Source organism: Lasioglossum baleicum, chromosome 13 (assembly GCF_051020765.1).
Source record: "Lasioglossum baleicum chromosome 13, iyLasBale1, whole genome shotgun sequence".
In the NCBI taxonomy this organism is placed as follows: Eukaryota; Metazoa; Arthropoda; class Insecta; order Hymenoptera; family Halictidae; genus Lasioglossum; species Lasioglossum baleicum.
The window spans coordinates 6,871,840-6,894,823 of NC_134941.1; the positions used below are offsets into that span (position 1 = coordinate 6,871,840).

At 40.3% G+C, this 22,984-nt stretch overlaps 5 pseudogenes; 1 reads left to right on the top strand and 4 right to left on the bottom strand.

Moving 5' to 3' along the window:
- The first annotated feature begins 692 nt into the window (after positions 1-692).
- LOC143215377 (cytochrome P450 9e2 pseudogene) lies at positions 693-3,325 on the top strand (annotated as a pseudogene).
- A 4,807-nt stretch (positions 3,326-8,132) lies between these two features.
- On the bottom strand, positions 8,133-10,183 carry LOC143215380 (cytochrome P450 9e2 pseudogene; annotated as a pseudogene).
- Positions 10,184-10,401: 218 nt separating this feature from the next.
- On the bottom strand, positions 10,402-15,086 carry LOC143215381 (cytochrome P450 9e2 pseudogene; annotated as a pseudogene).
- A 1,224-nt stretch (positions 15,087-16,310) lies between these two features.
- On the bottom strand, positions 16,311-20,123 carry LOC143215382 (cytochrome P450 9e2 pseudogene; annotated as a pseudogene).
- Positions 20,124-20,251: 128 nt separating this feature from the next.
- LOC143215379 (cytochrome P450 9e2 pseudogene) lies at positions 20,252-22,847 on the bottom strand (annotated as a pseudogene).
- Between the last annotated feature and the right edge of the window lie 137 nt (positions 22,848-22,984).

Below are 22,984 nucleotides of genomic sequence, written 5' to 3' on the forward strand. Positions count from 1 at the left end.
GTCACTGTTTCAAAATGTCAATTTTGAATCTTTTGTTTGTCTGGATTGATGTATTGGCGAATGTAAATTTCTTTGAAGTCTCGAGACTTGTCCGAAAATTCGTAAAAATCGAAATATTTTTATACAGTCGTGAAATTTAACGAGAGGAGTTTTTAAAATCATAAGAGGTATCAGAAAATGTTTACAGTCATGAGAATGATCAGAAAATGATTACAAAGCTTTGATAATTGTTAGGAATTGTTCGCAAATCCATAACAATAAGAAAATGTTGACAAAGTCATACAAATTATTAGTTTTATTTCAGTCAGTATTATTACTCCATAATTTGTGAACGAAAACGTTATTGAAGAATATTAGGGTAAGAGTAGCTTTTGCAGGAAATTAAAAATTTAAGGGATGGTTCTCCACACACAATACAGGCCAGAAATAAAAAATAAAAATTTGCAATCTCGGCTTCGTCTTTCAGTTATTAACAATTAAAAATCCGCCTGAGATGCGGCAACCAACAAATGTGTACGTTGCGTACGTCATGCGTCATAGAGGCACGCGACAGTCCCTTATCAAGTGATAAATACATGCTTGCCTAGGTACTCATTTCATTCTTGTGTGATTCACCTGTCTGTTTGTTACCATAAATACACAAAATCAACAGTCCAATCATTATAGATAACCGAATACTAAAATTCGTAATAGAATATGGTGATATCAAGTAGCGGGACGCACTTGCGAACAATATTCGATAGCGACATATCTGGCAAGAGTGGAGCAGATATTTTAGCAGTCCGTTGAGACTGCTGTTTTTTTATCTGGATGATAACTCGTTCAACAACCACTGGAAATTCCCGGAGATAGACGGGTCAGCTGGAGACAGAAGTGGGGCCATCCATTCATTATGAGTAACTCCTGGGGAAGAGGAAAGTAGAAACTGGCTATCCGTACGCAGCCAGTCTTCTCTGTGTCATACCAGCTGCAACATCGAGCCAAGCATAGTCTTTGAACGGCATCGAGATGGATCCTCTGTCAATAGTATTGGCGGTAGTGGCCGTTTTAATGGCGGTCTACTACTACGCCTTCAGGGGCATAGACTTCTTCAAAAATCACGGCATCGATCATGTCACGCCGACTGCAGTTGTTGGAAATATGGGTAGGTTTTTGCTTCGACGGGAGCCATTCTGCGAGACAGTGAAGAGGACCTACTACCATAATCCTGAAGCAAAGTACGTCGGCTTCTACGAGTTCACGGTGCCGATCATCGTCCTGCGCGACATCGAGCTCATCAAGAGTGTCGCGATCAAGAACCTGGACTCTTTCATGAATCACCGATCCTTCTTTGACAAGGAACTGAACCCATTGTTCGCTGATATGCTGTTCGGTCTCGAGGGCGACGAGTGGAAGGACGTGAGGAACCAGATGACACCCATGTTCACCTCCAGGAAGATCAAGAACATGTACCTGCTGATGAATCAGGTGGCGGGCCGCTTCGCGAAGCATCTGACCAACCTACCAGCAGAAGAGCGGAAGCAACTGGAGTTGAAGAACGTGTTAACGAAGTACACGAACGACGTAATCGCCAACTGCGTGTTCGGCCTGGATGTAGACACGATCAAGGATCCCAATAATGCGATGTATGTGAACGGAAAGAAGGCGACGAACTTCACGGGATTCTTCGTGGGCATCAAGTTCATGTTGCAGAGGCACATGAAGTCGCTCGCGAAGATGTTGAACATCCGCTTCTTGGCAAAGGAGACCGCGGACTTCTTCGAGAGAACGATCCTGGACAACATGAAATACAGAGAGGAGAACGGTCTGTACAGACCCGACATGCTGCAGCATCTGCTGGATATCCAGAAGAACGGGAAGACCGAGATGCCGTTCAGCACCAAGGAAATAGTCAGCAATGCCTTCAGCTTCTACTTTGGAGGTTACGACAGCGTCGCGAGCCAGGCCTGTTTGGTTATATACAACTTGCTAGCGCACCCTCAGTATATGACGAGGTTGCAGGAGGAGGTCGATGAGGTGATGGAGAACACGAAGGGACAGGTGACCTATGAAGCTATTGCTGGCATGGAGTACATGGACGCTGTAGTCAACGAGGCCATGAGGCTATATCCGGTAGTTGTCACCCTGGATAGGATATGTACGAAGGACTTCGAGCTACCGCCAGCGGTTCCCGGTGGCAAGCCGTTCACTGTCAAAAAGGGAATGAACGTGTGGATCCCGGCCTACGCGATCCAAACTGATCCGAAGTATTTCGACAATCCCGATCTGTTCGATCCGGAGCGATTCATTCAGGATGGTAAGAGGATCATGGGTTCGGGAACGTACATTCCGTTCGGCATCGGCCCGAGAATTTGCATCGGTAACAGGTTCGCGTTAACTGAAATGAAAGTGATCATTTTCCATATACTGGCTCGCTGCGATTTGAAGACCTGTGCGAGAACGGAGATCCCGCTGAAAATGTCCGTCAACTTCGTCGCGAACAGTGCTCGTGATGGATATTGGTTGAACATCGAGCCGCGAAAGAATTGTAGCCAGTATGTTGATAATTTGTTGCCTAATGGCACGTGTAATGCAGAATGCCAGTAAGTCGTCCCGCTCAATGCTGCTGCTGTCGTTTCTGATAGCTCGTCGATACTCTCACACCGGATGAAAATATTGAACGCTATAAAACAGTATAGCATATCGGTATTTTGGCAAGAAAATCGACCGTGTATTTCCAACGTACTTAATATGGGAACGGACGCGAGCATGAATAACGCAATATTGGAAATGTTTTTCTCTTGTCCCATTGTTTTGCTGCACCTTATCACTGAATCTTATCAGCTTCTCTTCGTTCGAGAGTATATTATTATAACAAATCTATGAGCTGTTCTTGTTCGTCTTGCGTTTCACTTTCGGGTTGACCCATGTTCCCTCTGTTTCTCACGATTCGAAAAGTATTGTCTTGGATCCTCTGTTCTTTTGGGTTCATATTTTTGAAAATTCATCGTAATCGATATTAGAAATTTCTTAATTGAGATTAACAGAAAATATTTACAGTCAATTATCGGAAAGCATTTGCAAATTCATAAAAATTATCTGAAAAAATTTCTAAATTCATAAGAATTGTTAGAAAACATTTGCAAATTAATAAGAATTAACAGAAAATGTTTACAAAAGTGGTGGACGTGTATGGTGTGTGACAATGTTAACTACAAGCCTTTTTACAAATTACATGTTAAATATGTTGTAACTAACAATACGTGTAAACCACACGTGGTCGCTAATGACCTCGCTGTTAATGCGACAACGTTAAAATAAACTATAAATAAATAAATATTATAAATAGGTAATTTATATGGTGTTGCCAAAGTATAATTTTACAGGTCGTCAAACTAATTTGTTTCAGAATGATTCTAGTCCTAAATAGTCAGTTCAAACTATTCAAAATATTCATAAAGATTCACTTCAAAATATTATTTATGCAGTTTTTTAAAATTCAGTCTCATCAAAAATAATTAATTTTTGGACAAATTAAAACTATAGATATATGGATATGTAAAATTTCATTAAAATAGATTTTCTAATTTCAGTAGAATTGCATGAGAATTAAATGTATAATATTAAGAGAGCACAAGAGAGAGGAAGAATGGGAATAAATAAATGATATTTTAATAAATGCTGCCACGACTTGGATGTGAAGGAGGCAGTTACATCATCTGTTGATTCATACGATTCGATTAGGTACGTTCCGACTAGATTAAGTGGCGCACAATGTTTCTTGCTGTTTGCAAAACAATACTATGTTAATCTTCATAGAGGTTAACAAGAGAATTATACATTATTCATAGTGCTCACTGTGAATGAAATATATATAAAGCACTTAAATTGTTTTCACACGTGCTAAATAAAAACAAGCGATTATGTCACTTCTATCTACTTATCTTCTACTTGTTATCTTCAGTTTTTCAAGTCGTATCACTATCTTGGTTTTATATTGTTATTGTGCTACTTAATCTGCTCGTCTCATAAACAGTACGACTTTTTTCATATTTCTGGAAGGTAAAATATAAAAATTTCACCGTATAAAACTATAAAAAGTTAATTATGGTATCACCTAATATATTTATGATTTTATATTCACGTTGAATGTAAACAGAAGTATTGATTAGGAGCACGTTAGTCCAAGATTGTATTAGGAAATCATATAGACATAAGTTTTGTATTTTTTATATGAAACTGATTTTTAAACCTACATTGATAAGATAAATTCTGATGGTGTCAATACTATACTAATGCTTGAAGTATTATTTTTCGTTTTTTAAGAGATTAGTCATCTAATCACTGCACAGATTAGAATTGAACGATATTGTTTAAAATAAATTAGTAAAAGACCTTCTTTTCAGGAATATTCAATTTTTATCGTTCAGCAACTATTCAGACCAAAAATTTTCCAGCAATAAAAATGATTAAGATAAATATGTACAATTAGACGAAAGTAAGGTACTTCAGAAGTAACTTCAATTTATAGATTTGGTACCCACCCATTCAATTCCCTACCTCTTTAATTATTAAATTAAATGTTAACCAATTCTTTCATAAAATTTACGAGCTGTGGTGATAAAATTAGTATCAGCAGCATCGACATTGGCTTTGACGTCGCGTCGTTAAACGCCGATAAGTTACGTCTTTCAAAACAAATTGAAACAAATGTCTGGATAGCAACAGTGTACAGTTCGGAAAAGAGATTCTCGCCTTCGTGTAATGATCTATGAAAGTAGAGTGCCTGAAAAATCTGTTCGGAGAAAGGGGTAAAAACAAATAGACAGTAAGATCTGCTTTCCCTTCTGTCTGTCTGTTCGCACCTCTTTCCATTAACACGACAAGACAATACACAGCAGGGATCTACCCTCGCGATCTTCAGTTCATTAATTCTGGCCAAAACCCTCTCTTCATGCTCCTCCTTCGATCGCTAACCTACGTTCAACCACTCGAGCAACCCTTACCGATGGCGGTGAGTGAATTACATTAAAGGGGGTGGTTTTATCGGGTCAACTTGCCAGATATTTCCTAGCGAACCTAAGGGATGTTCGCTCGGAAAAAGAGATTTTTCGCAGTATCCAGAGAAAGTTTAACGATAATTATCTGTATTCGCACAGATTGTACACTCTATCTAAAATAATCGGAAAACATTCTTCCCAATCCTTAAATAAAATTTCCTTAGAATCTGAAAAATAGATCAATAAATAAATTAATCAAACATGATTTATCCTGTCGGTTTCTACATTATCCATCACTAACGTTGTCTTTCGAGAATAGTTTTATATGATTACTATATGTATATGTCTCATATGTATAGTATCAATTTAGTATGAGTCCCTGTCTTATATTAAACATCGATATCTAAAGATATTTTCAATAAACACTAATTCATCAACACTGATACACGAAGTGCATCTTTTAACTATAAATTTTTGGATTTCAAAGCATTATTCTTGATCATTTACTATTTTCTGTCCTGAAATCCATTTTCTAATTTTAATTTTAATTTTAAATTTTATTTTAGTGGGATTTTCAAGTTCAAACTGATTTTATAACAATTATAAAAATCCTATCAAAATCAGGAATTGAATTGAAAACGAGACTAGAAGAAGAACTGGACTCTATTTCATCAAATTGTTAAAATAAAAATACAGATAAAATTACCAGCAGGTTCCCTATTTTGTCGACGTAACAATTATAGAGTTCTGCCCCGAGAATCGTGTTTGTTTCGAGAATAGGAAATTTCCATCGCCTTTTCTGCTTTTGAAGTTATTCTTTCGAAGTTATTCTTTTCTAACGCGGAAGCTATCGCTGTAGACAACTTCATGGTCTGTCAGACAATGAAATGGGACCTGTGCGAGACTATGAGTACCTCTGTTTTCGAGGCTCACTCAAACTCGAAGACAACAAAGAAAAGCAAAAGTTCTAAATTCTCCCTGACCATCATGTGTTACAATTGAAAACGACTTGCGCAAAATTCATTTGACTTTCTTCGGGTGATACGAAAAATCGTGATGGTCGCACATCTCGTCAGCAAAGTGTTAAAACTGGTGAGGCTGGATCGGCGGCTCGGCCTTCGAGCAGCGCAGCTGTCGACTCAATTCACGGCCCCGTAATCGTCTTTGCGAGTCAATCGGAGGAATGTCGCGGCTGATATCTGGGTCAATTGTATGAAAGCGCCTTCGCCAAAGCGATCGCGTCGCGAGTTATTCAGGGAAAACTGATTCGCTTTCGAGAACGGTCCATTCGCGGGCGCCATTCGAAACGAGGAGCCTCTGCGGAGAGCAGCCTAGCCGCTCATTAAGGCAACATTCACAAGGTCGTATCACGTCTTTGACACCGGCCGATCACGTACCGGAATACATTATACGACTGTTATACATTGCGCAACGCCGCGCTACGTGCCGGTCATGTAGAGAAGGTCGATCCATTCAGGAGATTGTAATTGAGATGGACGCGTAACAGGCGTCCATTACTGCCGTCGGGACTCGGGAAATGGTAATTCTCTCTCTCGCACTCTCTATTTCTCCCTCTCTCCCTCTCTGCCTCTACCTCCGAACATTTTTATTTTTTCGTTTCTACTTTCGTCCAAGCTGCGGTTTGCGTTGAACGACCACCGCTGTCGGTGATTTTTTGAGTTGCTTCGATTATCTCCGCGTTCGTTACGCCGATTCCAGCTCGGCCTTACGAAACATTTATTGGCTGCAAGTTCTTTCCAATTAACCCCGTGTTATGCACAGGTTCAGTGCCACGTTGATGCCCACAGATGTCACACGAGATCAAAACATCTCGTTTGACCCTCGGACGACGGACTATGCCTATAACTGTACAGGGTCAACGAGCTTTGACGAACTTTGACCACTTTGAACATTTCCGTAATTCAAGTAATTTCGATAAACGATAAAGAAATATTTCGATTGAAACTTGCTCTGCCTCGGGAGAAACATATTGCTGTGGTCATGAATCTTGTGGACGTTGGATAGGCTACACTTAACTGAATCGAAACATTCAGTTCACAAAGCGACCTTGAAATGTTCGAATTGCCTTCATCAGTATAAAATATATTTGTATTAAAATCCTCTCTATATCATGCAAGTTTTGTATGTCATTTTTTTCTTATTGTTACACATAACGGAAATATTCGAGGTGGTCATAGTTATTGGACTACCTTGTATGATTGATGATGTTAAACCATTTTAATTTCTCAATCAATAATTTTCACTTAAACTGCGCCCTCATTATTTTCATATCGACACTAAAATAGAATGTGAGATAAACTATTGTTTTCTCGTAAGCTCCGTGAATAATTAATCGCTAGTCTTATCAAACCAATTAATGCATGCACAGTAATTCCCAGAATTGCTATATGTGATATTAAAGTTATCTTAAAATGAAGAGATAAGAAATGTTACATTTTTACATAAACACTCTCTACATCGTTGTTGCAATGGTTTATGATCGAATTCGAAAATACGTAAATTGCATTTTAGTGCATTTCGACCAGAAGTTTAACATATTAACATTTCTTTTGAAAAAGCAATCAAGTAATCACGATTTTTTATAAACATACTCTGTGTGAAAGTTTGAAAGTTTGAGAGAAAATTGCATTTTAGTGCATTTCGACCAGAAGTTAAACATATTAACATTTCTTTTGAAAAAGCAATCACAATTTTTTATAAGCATACTCTGCGTGAAAGTTGTTAGCGATGATGCACATGGAAATATTTAGCGTCGGTGTAATATGCAAATATCAATCGAAATATTTCAAGGATTGAAAAGGGTACCAACACGCATAGAGTAACAGCACTCTATTAATTTTTATCATACTCTATTAATAGCTCTCCCGTCCTGAGTGGCACAGATCGATATTGAAATGCAAAAAGTTCGGTGAATTTTCATCCCCCCGAGCTATCAAATTCATCTTTCGATGTCATACATACTGAATAAAAGAGTATACTTACTATACTCACCTTGTTTTTATTACGAAATGGCCACGCGTAGATTCGCAAATGACGTCACGATTCCCAGATTGTGCGAATTTATCTTAATCGCGCGAATCTCTGAAATCTCTGAAAACTACGTTTGCGTTTTGTAGCCGTCAAAAATGAATATAAACAGTTATGAAGTGTATTTACATAATTTGTGAGCGTGTGCGGACATGCCTCGCATTAAATTCGATGAAATTCGTTCAACTTACACATTGCGAAATATAATAACAAAATTCCTATGTGGCTTCTACTTCTGACAATTTAATTTTTCATAAAAATCCGCAGTCTATCAATCACCCACAGTACCACATAAATATAGTATTGATCAATAACCAATAACAACGGACAATCTCGGAGACATCCTGACGAATCAACGCGCTATAATTAATCTAAACATATAAAAAAATACGAAAATGTGATGTACAAATCCCGAACAATTTCTCTAACAGATAGCACTGCCGTTGCTGACAGAATTAACGAGAACAGGTGGTGCGGTCTTCCTGGGCTCGATATCAAACCAGAATCCGCCCTTAGAGGTCATCTGGAACCCTTTCTTGCTTAGCTCCATGGGAATAGTAGTCTTATCATTAGGCTTCAAATTACATCGAGCAAATACGTGGAACAGAAGAATCTTTGTCTCCAGAAGCGCGAACCTGTTACCAATACACATTCTAGGCCCCATCCCAAAACTCCAGTATAATCCCGAATTGAGAATCTTCTTCGGATCATCAAGGAAACGTTCTGGGATAAATTTCTCTGGCTCTTCGTAGTATTGAGAATCATACTGGATGCCATAGATCGGGATCCAGAGGAATTCGTCCTTCTGCACGACATGTGGCTTCAATCCAGGCAACGCTGGGGGCAGCTCGAAGGGTTTCGTGCAGGTTCTATCAACGGCAACTATGACAGGGTACATCCTGAGGGCTTCGTTTACAATCGCATCGAGGTACTTCATGTCGTTGATCGCTTCATAGGTTACCTCTCCATCGTTAGCCTCTAGAACCTCATCGATCTCCTCCTGCAACCTCTTCTGGACCTCCTGGTTCACGCCGATTTCGTACGCAGCGAAGCACATCAAGGTCGAGGTACTCTCGAAACCGCCGAAGAAGAAGACGAACGCCTGCGCAGTCATGTCTTCTATCGTGAGCTCTTTGCCTGGACCCAGTTTCCCCCTGGTCTCCATCATCAACTGAATCATATCGGGCCTCACGATACCCCGCTCATCTCGGGTCTTAATGGTATCCGATACCAAGTCCATGAAGAAATCACAGATCACCTTGTCGACCAGACGTATACCAAGCAAGTTGCAAAGACCAGGGGCACTACGCACAAGGAAGAACTTGAACGACTGCCATCTGCCGAAGCTGGTAGAATTCCTGCCATACACGTAGAACTTGTTATTACGGTCGGCCATAGAGTCCACGTTGACACCGAAAGCACAAGTGGCGATCACATCGTTCGTGTACCTGGTGAAGGCGTCCTTCAGCTCCAGGGTTCGACCTTCTTTCGGCAAGGTAGCTAAGAAAGTCCCATATGTAGAAGCGCACTCGCGCATCAGCAAGAACATGGCCTTCATCTTGCTAGAGGTGAACGCAGGGCTCAGCAGGGTCCTCACTTCCTTCCATCGCTCCCCGCGTAGGGCGAATAGGTTCTTGCTGAAGAGGGGTTCAGTGGAGTCTGATTGGATGGACCTGTGGTCCTGAAAGTGCTCGAAGTTCTTCACGGTGATCGACTTCAACAGCTCCGGGTCTCGGATCATGATCACCGGCGTGAAGAAGTCGAAGAACCCAACGTACTGCGCATCAGGATGCGTTTTGTAGAGATCATATACCTGCGCTGCGAATGTCCTCTGTTGACATATCGCCTTCCACAGACTGCCGACGATTGGGTAGGACGGCGCCTCTGGGATTCCCCTTTCGCGGAAGAAACTGTATATGCCTTTCAGGTAGTAGTATATCGCTGCGGCCACGGCGATCAACGCCAAGGTCACCGACCACATTATCATGACGGTAGGTTCGGTTCACACGACTGTCTCTTCACTAACTATCACTGTCGTTCCGTTGTCACTGTTTTGCTGGAACTGGTTTTATCAAAACACGCCCACTCGTGTGTCGACACGTCCTCGAGTGCAGAATCGCTGGGGACTCGCTGCCATGCACCCAACAGCGCAACTGACATCGTTCATGCAACTCGCGAGTCTTTTATCTCCCCGTTTCCCCGCGAAAATCTTCTCAACCTGTCTGTGTGCTGCATGCCACGGCTTATGAAACCACGCGTGAGCTTGTTGTTCCCTTCATTTCCTCCCACTTCAACAGCGATAGACAGCTTATCGCAATTAGGCTTGTCCCCATTTGCCGCGAGTGTTCGGCTCTTCGTTTTTGATGATTGTGGAATTTCTGCCCGATTTCAGAATAAAACACAAGCGGTTAGGTGGGAAGTTTCCTTCACAGTGTGTAGGTGTAACCTTTTAATCCTTAGCACTCGAATGATGACTCTGAAGCGCCACTAAAAATTGCTGTACCATTATTCAAAATATTTTTTACATTATTAAATCTGTCGGTATCTAATCAATTACTAAACATTTACGTGTTGTATCAGGTATTAAGCCAATGTCGTATGCATAAAATTTGAAAAATCATAAGAAATGGAAATATTTTATTTTAATTTTCTAGTTAAAATATAAATAGCTCCGAGTGCAAAGGGTTAACTATAAGTGACGGCTCAATCGTGGACATTTAGAGAGACGTAACATAGTAAGACAAATGTAATTTTCACCACGTAAGCAGGATGTATAATAAAGTGAAAGAATTATTTGTTGAATTCAGAAGATGACAAGTTAACTCCAGTTAGGGAAACCCAGTCAGGTTAATTTTTAAATTTATTGTAGTAGAATTGATACCGCTGAATACCAATTTATTAATGCCAGAATTAACTAGATTACAGTGCAAGGTACCTGATGAGTTTCTTATTGTGCAATAACCCCGATTGTTTCTATGAATGAGATAAGTGAAACTTGTGTGAAACGTATAAAATTCGCGTTGTTTTCAATAGTTTCAAATTAGCATGTGCAAGTGAGTCCCACTATGTAAAGTCACTTGAGTTGTGTTACTGTACTTCATTAGTGAGCACTGATCTTCATATAAGTATATATATGTATTACTGCATAAATATATTTATGCATTTCTCTATGCAATAATTAAACAGTGTACAACGGTTGATATTATTAACGTAGGGAATTAAATGAGTACAAACCATAGTTTTGTTATAGTATTTCCAAGTGTTTCTTTGGCAACGTGAAGGGTGTTGTTGATGACAGCATTCTGCGAATTGCAGGAAGGATGTTCCTTATTAACGATAGCGAATGCTGCGCGCAATTAATGGGAGATATCAAGTCGACACAATGACTCGTTCATGCAAAAAAAATTGCCTTGCAATATATTAAAACGCTTTTATGTATTAGGTAATAATTTTCTTTTTAATTTGATTCAGGTCACATGATATGATAGAAGAATGACAAATTTTACTTGTGAAGAGAAAGTAAGAAAATTATTGAAACGTAAAATAAGTTGATTCACAATATTCTTCTTAATAAAATAATTTAACTAACCTTTTTACTTTCACGTTTTCAAAACAGTATACACAATATTATTTTGAAATATTATTTTTTCTAAAACTTTATTGTAATATTAGTTTTATGCAAAAAATTATTGAATTATATAAATGTAATTCTTGGTTTCCCAATTATCCGAGTTAAGAGAATCAAATAAACTGTGCTGCTATTCTCTACACAGAGAATTTTCAATTAAAACGCAATACTTATCGACCATAATTTCCACGCAGCTAAATATAGATTACTGAATTACGTCAAAATTCTCGGAAGGAAAAGGTTTATTTTACTCACCTAAACCTTCAGACTTATTTACTATGGACATACATTTTGGAAACGATGTTCCGTATTTGCAATCGAAGTATATTTATTGTATAATCGATACACATATCAGTAGGAATAGGAAATCCATGAAAAATTATCATCTGCTTTACAAAAGTTGTACACAGTACATACCAACATATCATAAAATACAGAAGTAACAAAATAGAAACGGTAAAATTACCTACTTTCGAAGCACGCGCAATTACATGCGGAGAATTCATAAATTGCAATAAATTAGAACCCTCATATTTAAACATAACCCTTATACCACATACATTACAGCGAGTAATCAAATCATTAGAGCCAGAAAAATGTATTCAATGTTCGGACAACGTTGCACACAATGTTGCTAAATGTAAATACTTTAGCAATTTGTAAGCATTAGTTCATAAAAAATAATATGAATTCAATGTAACTATAATATTATTCAAGAATTCATTATTTTAATTGAAATTTGTCAATTTGTATATATTATGATATCATAATATAATAATATGACAAAAATCGTGATCTAATAATTTGATCACTGCATATTATAGAAGCCAGTACTTAGTAGACTCCTGACTATTATGCAGTACAAAAATTTAAACAAGTTAAATAAATTATAAAAATATCTTAAAATTCTTTAAATATATATTACTGTTGCTTTGATTTACTTGTCACAAAGGCAACAAATTCGCAGTCTAACAATAAGTAAGAGCTGACTGTGTTCTCAATTTCCAGATAAATCGTTTGTACCAGTGTCAAGCTCTAATTATTATAAAAATATAAAACCGCTATCTACAAATGCGATAACAGTCCTCTAGCGGATAGCACTGCCACTGCTGACAGAGTTAACGAGAACAGGGGCCGCGTTTTTCCTAGGCTCGATGTCGAACCAAAAGCCACCTTTAGCGGTCATTTGGAACCCTTTGTTGCTCAGCACCATGGGGATTGGGGTCTTGGCGTTTGGCTTCAAGGTGCACCGAGCGAAAATCTGGAACAGAAGAACCTTTGTCTCCAGAAGTGCGAACCTGTTGCCGATGCACATCCTCGGGCCCAACCCGAAGCTGAGATAGGTCCCAGAATTCAAGACCTTCTTCGGATCATCGAGGAAACGTTCCGGCATGAACTTGGTGGGTTCTTCGTAGTATTGAGGATCGTACTGGATGCCATAGATCGGGATCGAGAGGAATTCGCCCTTCTGCACGACATGTGGCTTCAATCCAGGCAGTGCTGGGGGCAGCTCGAAAGGTTTCGTGCAGGCTCTATCCACGGCAACTATGGCAGGGTACATCCTGAGGGCCTCGTTTATGATCGCATCGAGGTACTTCATGTCGTTGATTGCTTCATAGGACACCTGTCCGTTATTCGCCTCTAAGACCTCGTCGATCTCTTCATACAACCTGTTCTGGACCTCCTGATTCACGCCGATTTCATACGCAGCAAAGCACATCAAGGTCGAGGTACTCTCGAATCCGCCGAAGAAGAAGACGAACGCCTGCGCAGTCATGTCTTCTATCGTGAGCTCTTTGCCTGGGCCCATCTTTCCCCTGGTCTCCATCATCAACTGAATCATATCAGGCCTCACGATACCCTGTTCATCCCTGGTCTTGATGGTAGTCGCCACCAGCTCGTGGAAGAATTTGGTGATTATCGGGTCGAACAGCGTGATGCCGAGGAACTTGCACAGCGTGGGCCAGCGCACGAGCAAGAACTTCAACACCTGCCACCTGCCGAAACTGGTAGCAGTCTTGCCATAAGCGTAGAACTTGTTGTCCCTGTTGGTCATGGAGTCCACGTTGATGCCAAACGCGCAGGTGGCGATGACGTCGTTCGTGTACCTGGTGAAGGCATCCTTCAGCTCCACACACCTGCTCTTCTCTGGCAAGGTAGCGAAATAGTTCCCGTAGGTCACAGCGCACTCGCGCATCAGTTTAAACATGGCCTTCATCTTGCTGGAGGTGAACGCAGGGCTCAGCAGGGTCCTCACTTCCTTCCATCGTTCTCCACGTAGACCGAATAAATTCTTGCTGAACATGGGCTCGATCTTATCTATTCCCTCTATGGTCCTGTGGTCCTGGAAGTGTTCGAAGTTCTTCACGGTGACGGACTTGATCAGCTCCGGGTCACGGATCATCACCGTCGGCGTGGTGAAGTCGTAGAAGCCGACGTATTTCGCCTCGGGAATCTGTTTGTAAGCCTCGTCGACCAGCTCTGCCATGGTCTTCTGCTGTATGAACATCTTCCACATGCCACCAACCACAGGAATCGTCTTTACCTCCGGGATTCCACGATCCTTGAAGAACGTTGTTAACCCTTTGAAGTAGTAATACAACGCCGCGCCCAGCACCAGCGCCAGGATCACCGACAACATGTCGATCATGGCGATCTCTTCAGCTATTTACACGTCACTAATTTTTGGCGATTTGTTTTTGCAAATCGAGTTCACGGTTTTGTTGAATATACGCAGCGTACCGCACTCGTGTTTATGCTCTCGACGCCAACACTTGTCTGCTATCTGACTGCCGCGTGATCGCGCGAGTTACTGACATCATTCATCCGCTTCACGAGGCTTTTATTGTGCTTCCCCACAAAAATCTACACACCTTGTATGTGTCGCGTGTACTCGCCACACAATATTACGGAACTGCGCGCGAGCGTTCGATTCCTTTTCGTCCCACTATGACGTCGCTGTCTCCATCGCTATCATGCTTATCTGCTCTGCTCTGTATGCGTGTGGTTTATTATTTTCTTGTTCAGATAACGTGTGTAACTTTTTATCCAGTAGCTGGAAAGGATCGGACTTGTTCCGAGCAGTGCACCGTGCATGATGACAGACTGCGGTGTCTCCTGGTAATTTTGTGGTGGATAGACAAGTATTTTCTTCGGTAAAAAAGTGGTCACTGACGTCACCATAACCAAGAATTCATATTGTTACGGGTCTACCGGCATACTAATGTTACGCGTCTGTCGGTATACCCGTTGTATAGAATTGTTGTAAGATTCTGGTTGGTTACAGCGTCGTTAGGAAAACGACGCTGGAACGAAAGAGAGTCGAAAGACAAACACGAGAGAGAGCGGACGTTGCAGACGTCAAAGGCGATAAAAGCGATTTAGCCAGAGATAAGTTGTCTTCCTCCGAAAAGTAGCGTATTACGGTTATTGAAAGTGTGTTCATTTATTTAGCGAAATAGAGATTTCGTTACAATATTTAAACGACAAATTGGAATTTTATGATACTGATATGTTTCTAAGTATCTTTAAAACCACAGATCAATAGAAATTTTTTAATTAATTTTTTGAAAGCAGTTTTGTTCATAACTCAACATCTTTTTAAATCAATAAACGTAACTAAATTTCATCGAAGAAACCAAAATTATTAGACAAATAATGTAGTATAATCTCACTTATTTTACGATGTCGCTAATAACGTAGCAGTTGATGCGACATGAAACTATAATTTAAAAAATATATATAATGCAGTAACTATTTATAGTAATATGAAATTATCTATGGTATAAGTAACTGGTAAAAATTATTTCTTCGATTTGTTGAATATACATATACTAAAATGCAGTTCATTTAAAAATGTCCCATAGTTTCTATAGATATTATACAGTCTATTAGTTGGATAATATAAAATTCAATATAAATATACTGTTTTCCATTCGTCACTTCAAAGATTAATAAAAATGTGATTTTATTATTTATTTTATATTATATCGGGCCTACTGTCACACACATTAGATTTGAGAAAAAAACCGAGTTTCTACCTTGAAAAAATCACTATGGTACATCATCTATTTATGGTACATCCAAACCAGTCGAAAACTTATTTTAGTTATAATGGAGTTTATTCCACATTCATGCAAGCTTCGGACGTGCAATCCAAATTCCCCGGATTGTAGCTTATTTCCTTTCATGTACCGTTTGTTCACGGCAATATAAAATAAGTTGATTCACATATTCTTTTTAATCAAATAATTTATATAACTTACCTTCTCACTTTCACGTTTTCAAGACTGCATACACTATATTATTTTTTCTAAAACTTTATTGTAATATTAGTTGTATGCAAGAAATTATTGAACTATTTAAATGTAATTGTTGGTTCTCCAATTATCATTCTATATCATTTAATTAAATATTATGAGTTAAACGAAATCAAATAAACTGTGCTGCTATTTTCTACAGCGAGAATGTTCAATCAAAAGGCGATACTTACCAGCCATAATTTCCATGCATGAGAAACAGCAGGCATAATTTCCACGCAGCTAAATATAGATTACTGAATTACGTCAAAATTCTCGGAAGGCAAAGGTTTATTTTACTCAAGTAAGCCTTCAGACTTATTTACTATGGACCTACATTTTGGAAACGATGTTCCGTATTCGCAATCGAAGTATATTTATATAATCGATACACATATCAGTAGGAATAGGAAATCCATGAAAAATTATGAACTGCTTTACAAAAGTTGTACATAGTACATACCAACATATCATAAAATACAGAAGTAACAAAATGGAAACGGTAAAATTACCTACTTTCGAAGCACGCGCAATTACATGCGGAGAATTCATAAATTGCAATAAATTAGAACCCTCATATTTACACATAACTCTTATAGCACATACAGTGCAGCGAGTAATCACATTATTAGAGCCAGAAAAATGTATTCAATGTTCGGACAACGTTGCACACAATGTTGTTAAATATAAATACTTTAGCAATTTGTAAGCATTAGTTCATAAAAAATAATATGAATTCAATGTAACTATACTATTATTCAAGAATTCATTATTTTAATTGAAATTTGTCAATTTGAATATATTATGCTATCATAATATAATAATTTGACAAAGATCGTGATCAAGTAATTTGATCACTGCATATTATGTTTATACAGTACAAAAATTTAAACAAGTTGGATAAATTATAACAATATCTTAAAATTCTTTAAATATTACTATTGCTTTGATTTACTTGTCACATACGTATCAAATTCGCAGTCTAACGGTAAGTAAGAGCTGACTATGTTCTCAATTTCCAGATAAATCGTTTGTACCAGTGTCAAGCTGATTATTATAAAAATATAAAACCGCTATCTACAAATGCGATAACAGTCCCCTAGCGGATGGCACTGCCATTGCTGACAGAGTTAACGAGAACAGGGGCCGCGTTTTTCCTAGGCTCGATGTCGAACCAAAAGCCATCTTCAGCGGTCATTTGGAACCCTTTCTTGCTGAGCACCATGGGGATAGGGGTCTTAGCGTTTGGCTTCAAGGTGCACCGAGCGAAAATCTGGAACAGAAGAACCTTTGTCTCCAGAAGTGCGAACCTGTTGCCGATGCACATCCTCGGACCCAACCCGAAGCTGAGATAGGTCCCAGAATTCAAGACCTTCTTCGGATCATCGAGGAAACGTTCCGGCATGAACTTGGTGGGCTCTTCGTAGTATTGAGGATCGTACTGGATGCCATAGATCGGGATCGAGAGGAATTCGCCCTCCTGCACGACATGTGGCTTCAATCCAGGCAGTGCTGGTGGCAGCTCGAAAGGTTTCGTGCAGGCTCTATCCACGGCAACTACGACAGGGTACATCCTGAGGGCTTCGTTTATGATCGCATCCAGGTACTTCATGTCGTTGATCGCTTCATAGGACATCTCTCCGTCATTCGCCTCTAAGACCTCGTCGATCTCTTCCTGCAACCTGTTCTGGACCTCCTGATTCACGCCGATTTCATACGCAGCGAAGCACATCAAGGTCGAGGTACTCTCGAAACCGCCGAAGAAGAAGATGAACGCCTGTGCAGTCATGTCTTCTGTCGTGAGCTCTTTGCCTGGGCCCATCTTTCCCCTGGTCTCCATCATCAATTGAATCATATCAGGCCTCACGATACCCTGTTCATCCCTGGTCTTGATGGTAGTCGCCACCAGCTCGTAGAAGAATTTGGTGATCACCGGGTCGAACAGCGTGATGCCAAGGAACTTGCACAGCTTGGGCCAACGCACCAGGAAGAACTTGAACGACTGCCAGCTGCCGAAACTGGTAGCAGTCTTACCATAGACGTAGAACTTGTTCTCCCTGTTGGTCATGGAGTCCACGTTGATGCCAAATGCGCAGGTGGCGATGACGTCGTTGGTGTACCTGGTGAACGCATCCTTCAGCTCCACACACCTGCTTTTCTCTGGCAAGGTAGCGAAATAGTTCCCGTAGGTCATAGCGCACTCGCGTATTAGTTTAAACATGGCCTTCATCTTGCTGGAGGTGAACGCAGGGCTCAGCAGGTTCCGCACTTCCTTCCATCGCACTCCACGTAGATCGAATAGGCTCTTGCTGAACATGGGCTCGATCTTATCTACTCCCTCCAGGGTCCTGTGGTCCTGGAAGTGGTCGAAGTTCTTCACGGTGACGGACTTGATCAGCTCCGGGTCGCGGATCATCACCATCGGCGTGGTGAAGTCATAGACGCCGACGTATTTCGCCTCGGGAATCTGTTTGTAAGCCTCGTCGACCAGCTCTGCGAAGTTCTTCTGCTGTATGAACATCTTCCACATGCTACCAAGGAGAGGAAAGGACTTTACCTCCGGGATTCCCCGATCTTTGAAGAACGTTGTTAACCCTTTGAAGTAGTAATACAACGCCGCGCCCAGCACCAGCGCCGTGATCACCGACAACATGTCGATCATGACGATCTCTTCAGCTACTCACACGTCACGAATTTTTGGCGATTTGTTTTTGCAAATCGAATTCACGGTTTTGTTGAATGTGCGCAGCGTACCGCACTCGTGTTTATGCTCTCGAAGCCAACACTTGTCTGCTATCAGACTGCTGTGTAATCGCGCGAGTTACTGGCATCATTCATCCGCTTCACGAGACTTTTATTGCGCTCCCCCACAAAAATCTACACACCTTGTATGTGTCGCGTGTACTCGCCACACAATATTACGGAACTGCGCGCAAGCGTTCGATTCCTTTTCGTCCCACTAAGACGTCGCTGTCTCCATTGCCGTAATGCTCATCTGCTCTGCTCTGTATGCGTGTGGTTTATTTCTTCGTGGTGAGATAACGTGTGTATCTTTTTATCCAGTAGCTCGAAAAGATCGGACTTGCTCCAGTCGAGCAGTGCACCGTGCCGTGCATGATGGCAGACTGCGATGTCTCCTGGTAATTTTGTGGTGGATAGACAAGTATTTTCTTCGGTAAAAGAGTGGTCACTGACGTCACCATAACTTAGAATTCATATTTAAACGACAAATTGGAATTTTATAATACTGATATGTTTCTAAGTATTTTTAAAACCACAGATCAATGGAAATTTTTTTATTAATTTTTTGCAATCAGTTTCGTTCATAACTCAACATTTTTTTAAATGAATAAACGTAACTAAATTTCATCGAAGAAACCAAATATATTATACAAATAATGTAGTATAATCTCACTTATTTTACGATGTCGCTAATAACGTAGCAGTTGATGGGACATGAAACTATAATTTAAAAATTTATAGTATTATGAAATTATCTATGGTATAAGTAACTGGTAAAAATTATTTCTTCGATTTTTTGAATGTACATATGTATACTAAAATGCAGTTCATTTAAAAATGTCTTGGATAGTTTCTCAAGATATTATACAGTCTATTAGTTGGGTAATATAAAATTCAATATAAATATACTGTTTTCCATTCGTCACTTCAAAGATTGATAAAAATGTGATTTTATTATTTATTTTATATTATATCGGGCCTACTGTCACACACATTAGATTTGGGAAAAAAACCGAGTTTCTACCTTGAAAAAATCACGATGGTACATCATCTATATATGGTACAACCAAACCAGTCGAAAACTTATTTTAGTTATAATGGAGTTTATTCCACATCCATGCAAGCTTCGGAAGTGCAATCCAAATTCCCCGGATTTTAGCTTATTTACTTTCATGCACCGTTTGTTCACGGCAATATAAAATAAGTTGATTCACAATATTCTTTTTAATCAAATAATTTATATAACTTACCTTCTCACTTTCACGTTTTCAAGACTGCATACACTATATTATTTTTTCTAAAACTTTATTGTAATATTAGTTGTATGCAAGAAATTATTGAACTATTTAAATGTAATTGTTGGTTCTCCAATTATCATTCTATATAATTTAATTAAATATTAAGAGTTAAACGAAATCAAATAAACTGTGCTGCTATTTTCTACAGCGAGAATGTTCAATCAAAAGGCGATACTTACCAGCCATAATTTCCATGCATGAGTAACAGCAGGCATATTTTCCACGCAGCTAAATATAGATTACTGAATTACGTCAAAATTCTCGGAAGGAAAAGGTTTATTTTACTCAAGTAAACCTTCAAACTTATTTACTATGGACCTACATTTTGGAAACGATGTTCCGTATTTGCAATCGAAGTATATTTATATAATCGATACACATATCAGTAAAAATAGGAAATCCATGAAAAATTATCAACTGCTTTACAAAAGTTGTACATAGTACATACCAACATATCATAAAATACAGAAGTAACAAAATAGAAACGGTAAAATTACCTACTTTCGAAGCACGCGCAATTACATGCGGAGAATTCATAAATTGCAATAAATTAGAACCCTCATATTTACACATAACTCTTATAGCACATACATTACAGCGAGTAATCACATTATTAGAGCCAGAAAAATGTATTGAATGTTCAGACAACGTTGCATACAATGTTGCTAAATCTACTTTAGCAATTTGTAAACATGAGTTCATAAAAAATAATATGAATTCAATGTAACTATAATATCGTTCAAGAATTCGTTATTTTAATCGAAATTTGTCAATTTGTATATATTATGATATCATAATACAAAAATTTGACAAAGATCGTGTTCTAGTAATTTGATCACTGCATATTATAGAAGCCAGTACTTACTAGACTCCGGATTTTTATGCAGTACAAAAATTTAAACAAGTTGGATACATAAGTTATATAAATATCTTAAAACACTTTAAATATTACTATTGCTTTGATTTACTTGTCACATACGCATCAAATTCGCAGTCTAACGGTAAGTAAGAGCTGACTGTGTTCTCAATTTCCAGATAAATCGTTTGTACCAGTGTCAAGCTCTAATTATTATAAAAATATAAAACCGCTATCTACAAATGCGATAACAGTCCCCTAGCGGGTGGCACTGCCATTGCTGACAGAGTTAACGAGAACAGGGGCCGCGTTTTTCCTAGGCTCGATGTCGAACCAAAAGCCATCTTTAGCGGTCATTTGGAACCCTTTCTTGCTCAGCACCATGGGGATAGGGGTCTTAGCGTTTGGCTTCAAGGTGCACCGAGCGAAAATCTGGAACAGAAGAACCTTTGTCTCCAGAAGTGCGAACCTGTTGCCGATGCACATCCTCGGGCCCAACCCGAAGCTGAGATAGGTTCCAGAATTCAAGACCTTCTTCGGATCATCGAGGAAACGTTCCGGCATGAACTTGGTGGGCTCTTCGTAGTATTGAGGATCGTACTGGATGCCATAGATCGGGATCCAGAGGAATTCGCCCTTCTGCACGACATGTGGCTTCAATCCAGGCAGTGCTGGTGGCAGCTCGAACGGTTTCGTGCAGGCTCTATCCACGGCAACTATGACAGGGTACATCCTGAGGGCTTCGTTTATGATCGCATCGAGGTACTTCATGTCGTTGATCGCTTCATAGGACACCTGTCCGTTATTCGTCTCTAAGACCTCGTCGATCTCTTCATGCAACCTGTTCTGGACCTCCTGATTCACGCCGATTTCATACGCAGCAAAGCACATCAAGGTCGAGGTACTCTCGAAACCGCCGAAGAAGAAGATGAACGCCTGCGCAGTCATGTCTTCTGTCGTGAGCTCTTTGCCTGGGCCCATCTTTCCCCTGGTCTCCATCATCAATTGAATCATATCAGGCCTCACGATACCCTGTTCATCCCTGGTCTTGATGGTTGTCGCCACCAGCTCGTGGAAGAATTTGGTGATCACTGGATCGAACAGCGTGATGCCGAGGACCTTGCACAGCGTGGGCCAGCGCACGAGGAAGAACTTCATCGACTGCCACCTGCCGAAACTGGTAGCAGTCTTGCCATAGGCGTAGAACTTGTTGTCCCTGTTGGTCATGGAGTCCACGTTGATGCCAAATGCGCAGGTGGCGATGACGTCGTTCGTGTACCTGGTGAACGCATCCTTCAGTTCCACACACCTGCTCTTCTCTGGCAAGGTAGCGAAATAGTTCCCGTAGGTCACAGCGCACTCGCGCATCAGCTTAAACATGGCCTTCATCTTGCTGGAGGTGAACGCAGGGCTCAGCAGGGTCCTCACTTCCTTCCATCGCTCTCCACGTAGACCGAATAGGTTCTTGCTGAACATGGGCTCGATCTTATCTATTCCCTCCAGGGTCCTGTGGTCCTGGAAGTGGTCGAAGTTCTTCACGGTGACGGACTTGATCAGCTCCGGGTCACGGATCATCACCACCGGTGTGGTGAGATCGTAGAAGCCGACGTATTTCGCCTCGGGATTGTGTTTGTATGTCTCTTCGACCAGCTCTGCGAAGTTCCTCCGTTGTAGCAACACCTTCCACATGCTACCAAGGAGAGGAATCGACTTTACCTCCGGGATCCCACGATCCTTGAAGAACGTTGCCAACCCTTTCAAGTAGTAATACAGCGCCGCGCCCAGCACCAGCGCCAGGATCACCGACAACATGTCGATCATGACGATCTCTTCAGCTACTCACACGTCACTAATTTTTGGCGATTTGGTTTCGCAAATCAAGTTCACAGTTTTGTTGATTATGCGCAGTGTACCACGCTCGTGTTTATTCTCTCGACGACAACACTTGTCTGCTATCTGACTGCCGCGTGATCGCGCGAGTTACTGACATCATTCATCCGCAATCGAGGCTTTTATTGTGCTTCCCCACAAATACCTATGTACACACCTTGTATGTGTCGCGTGTGCTCGCCACACAATATTACGGAACTGCGCGCTAGCGTTCGATTCCTCCTTTCCTCCCACTATGACGTCGC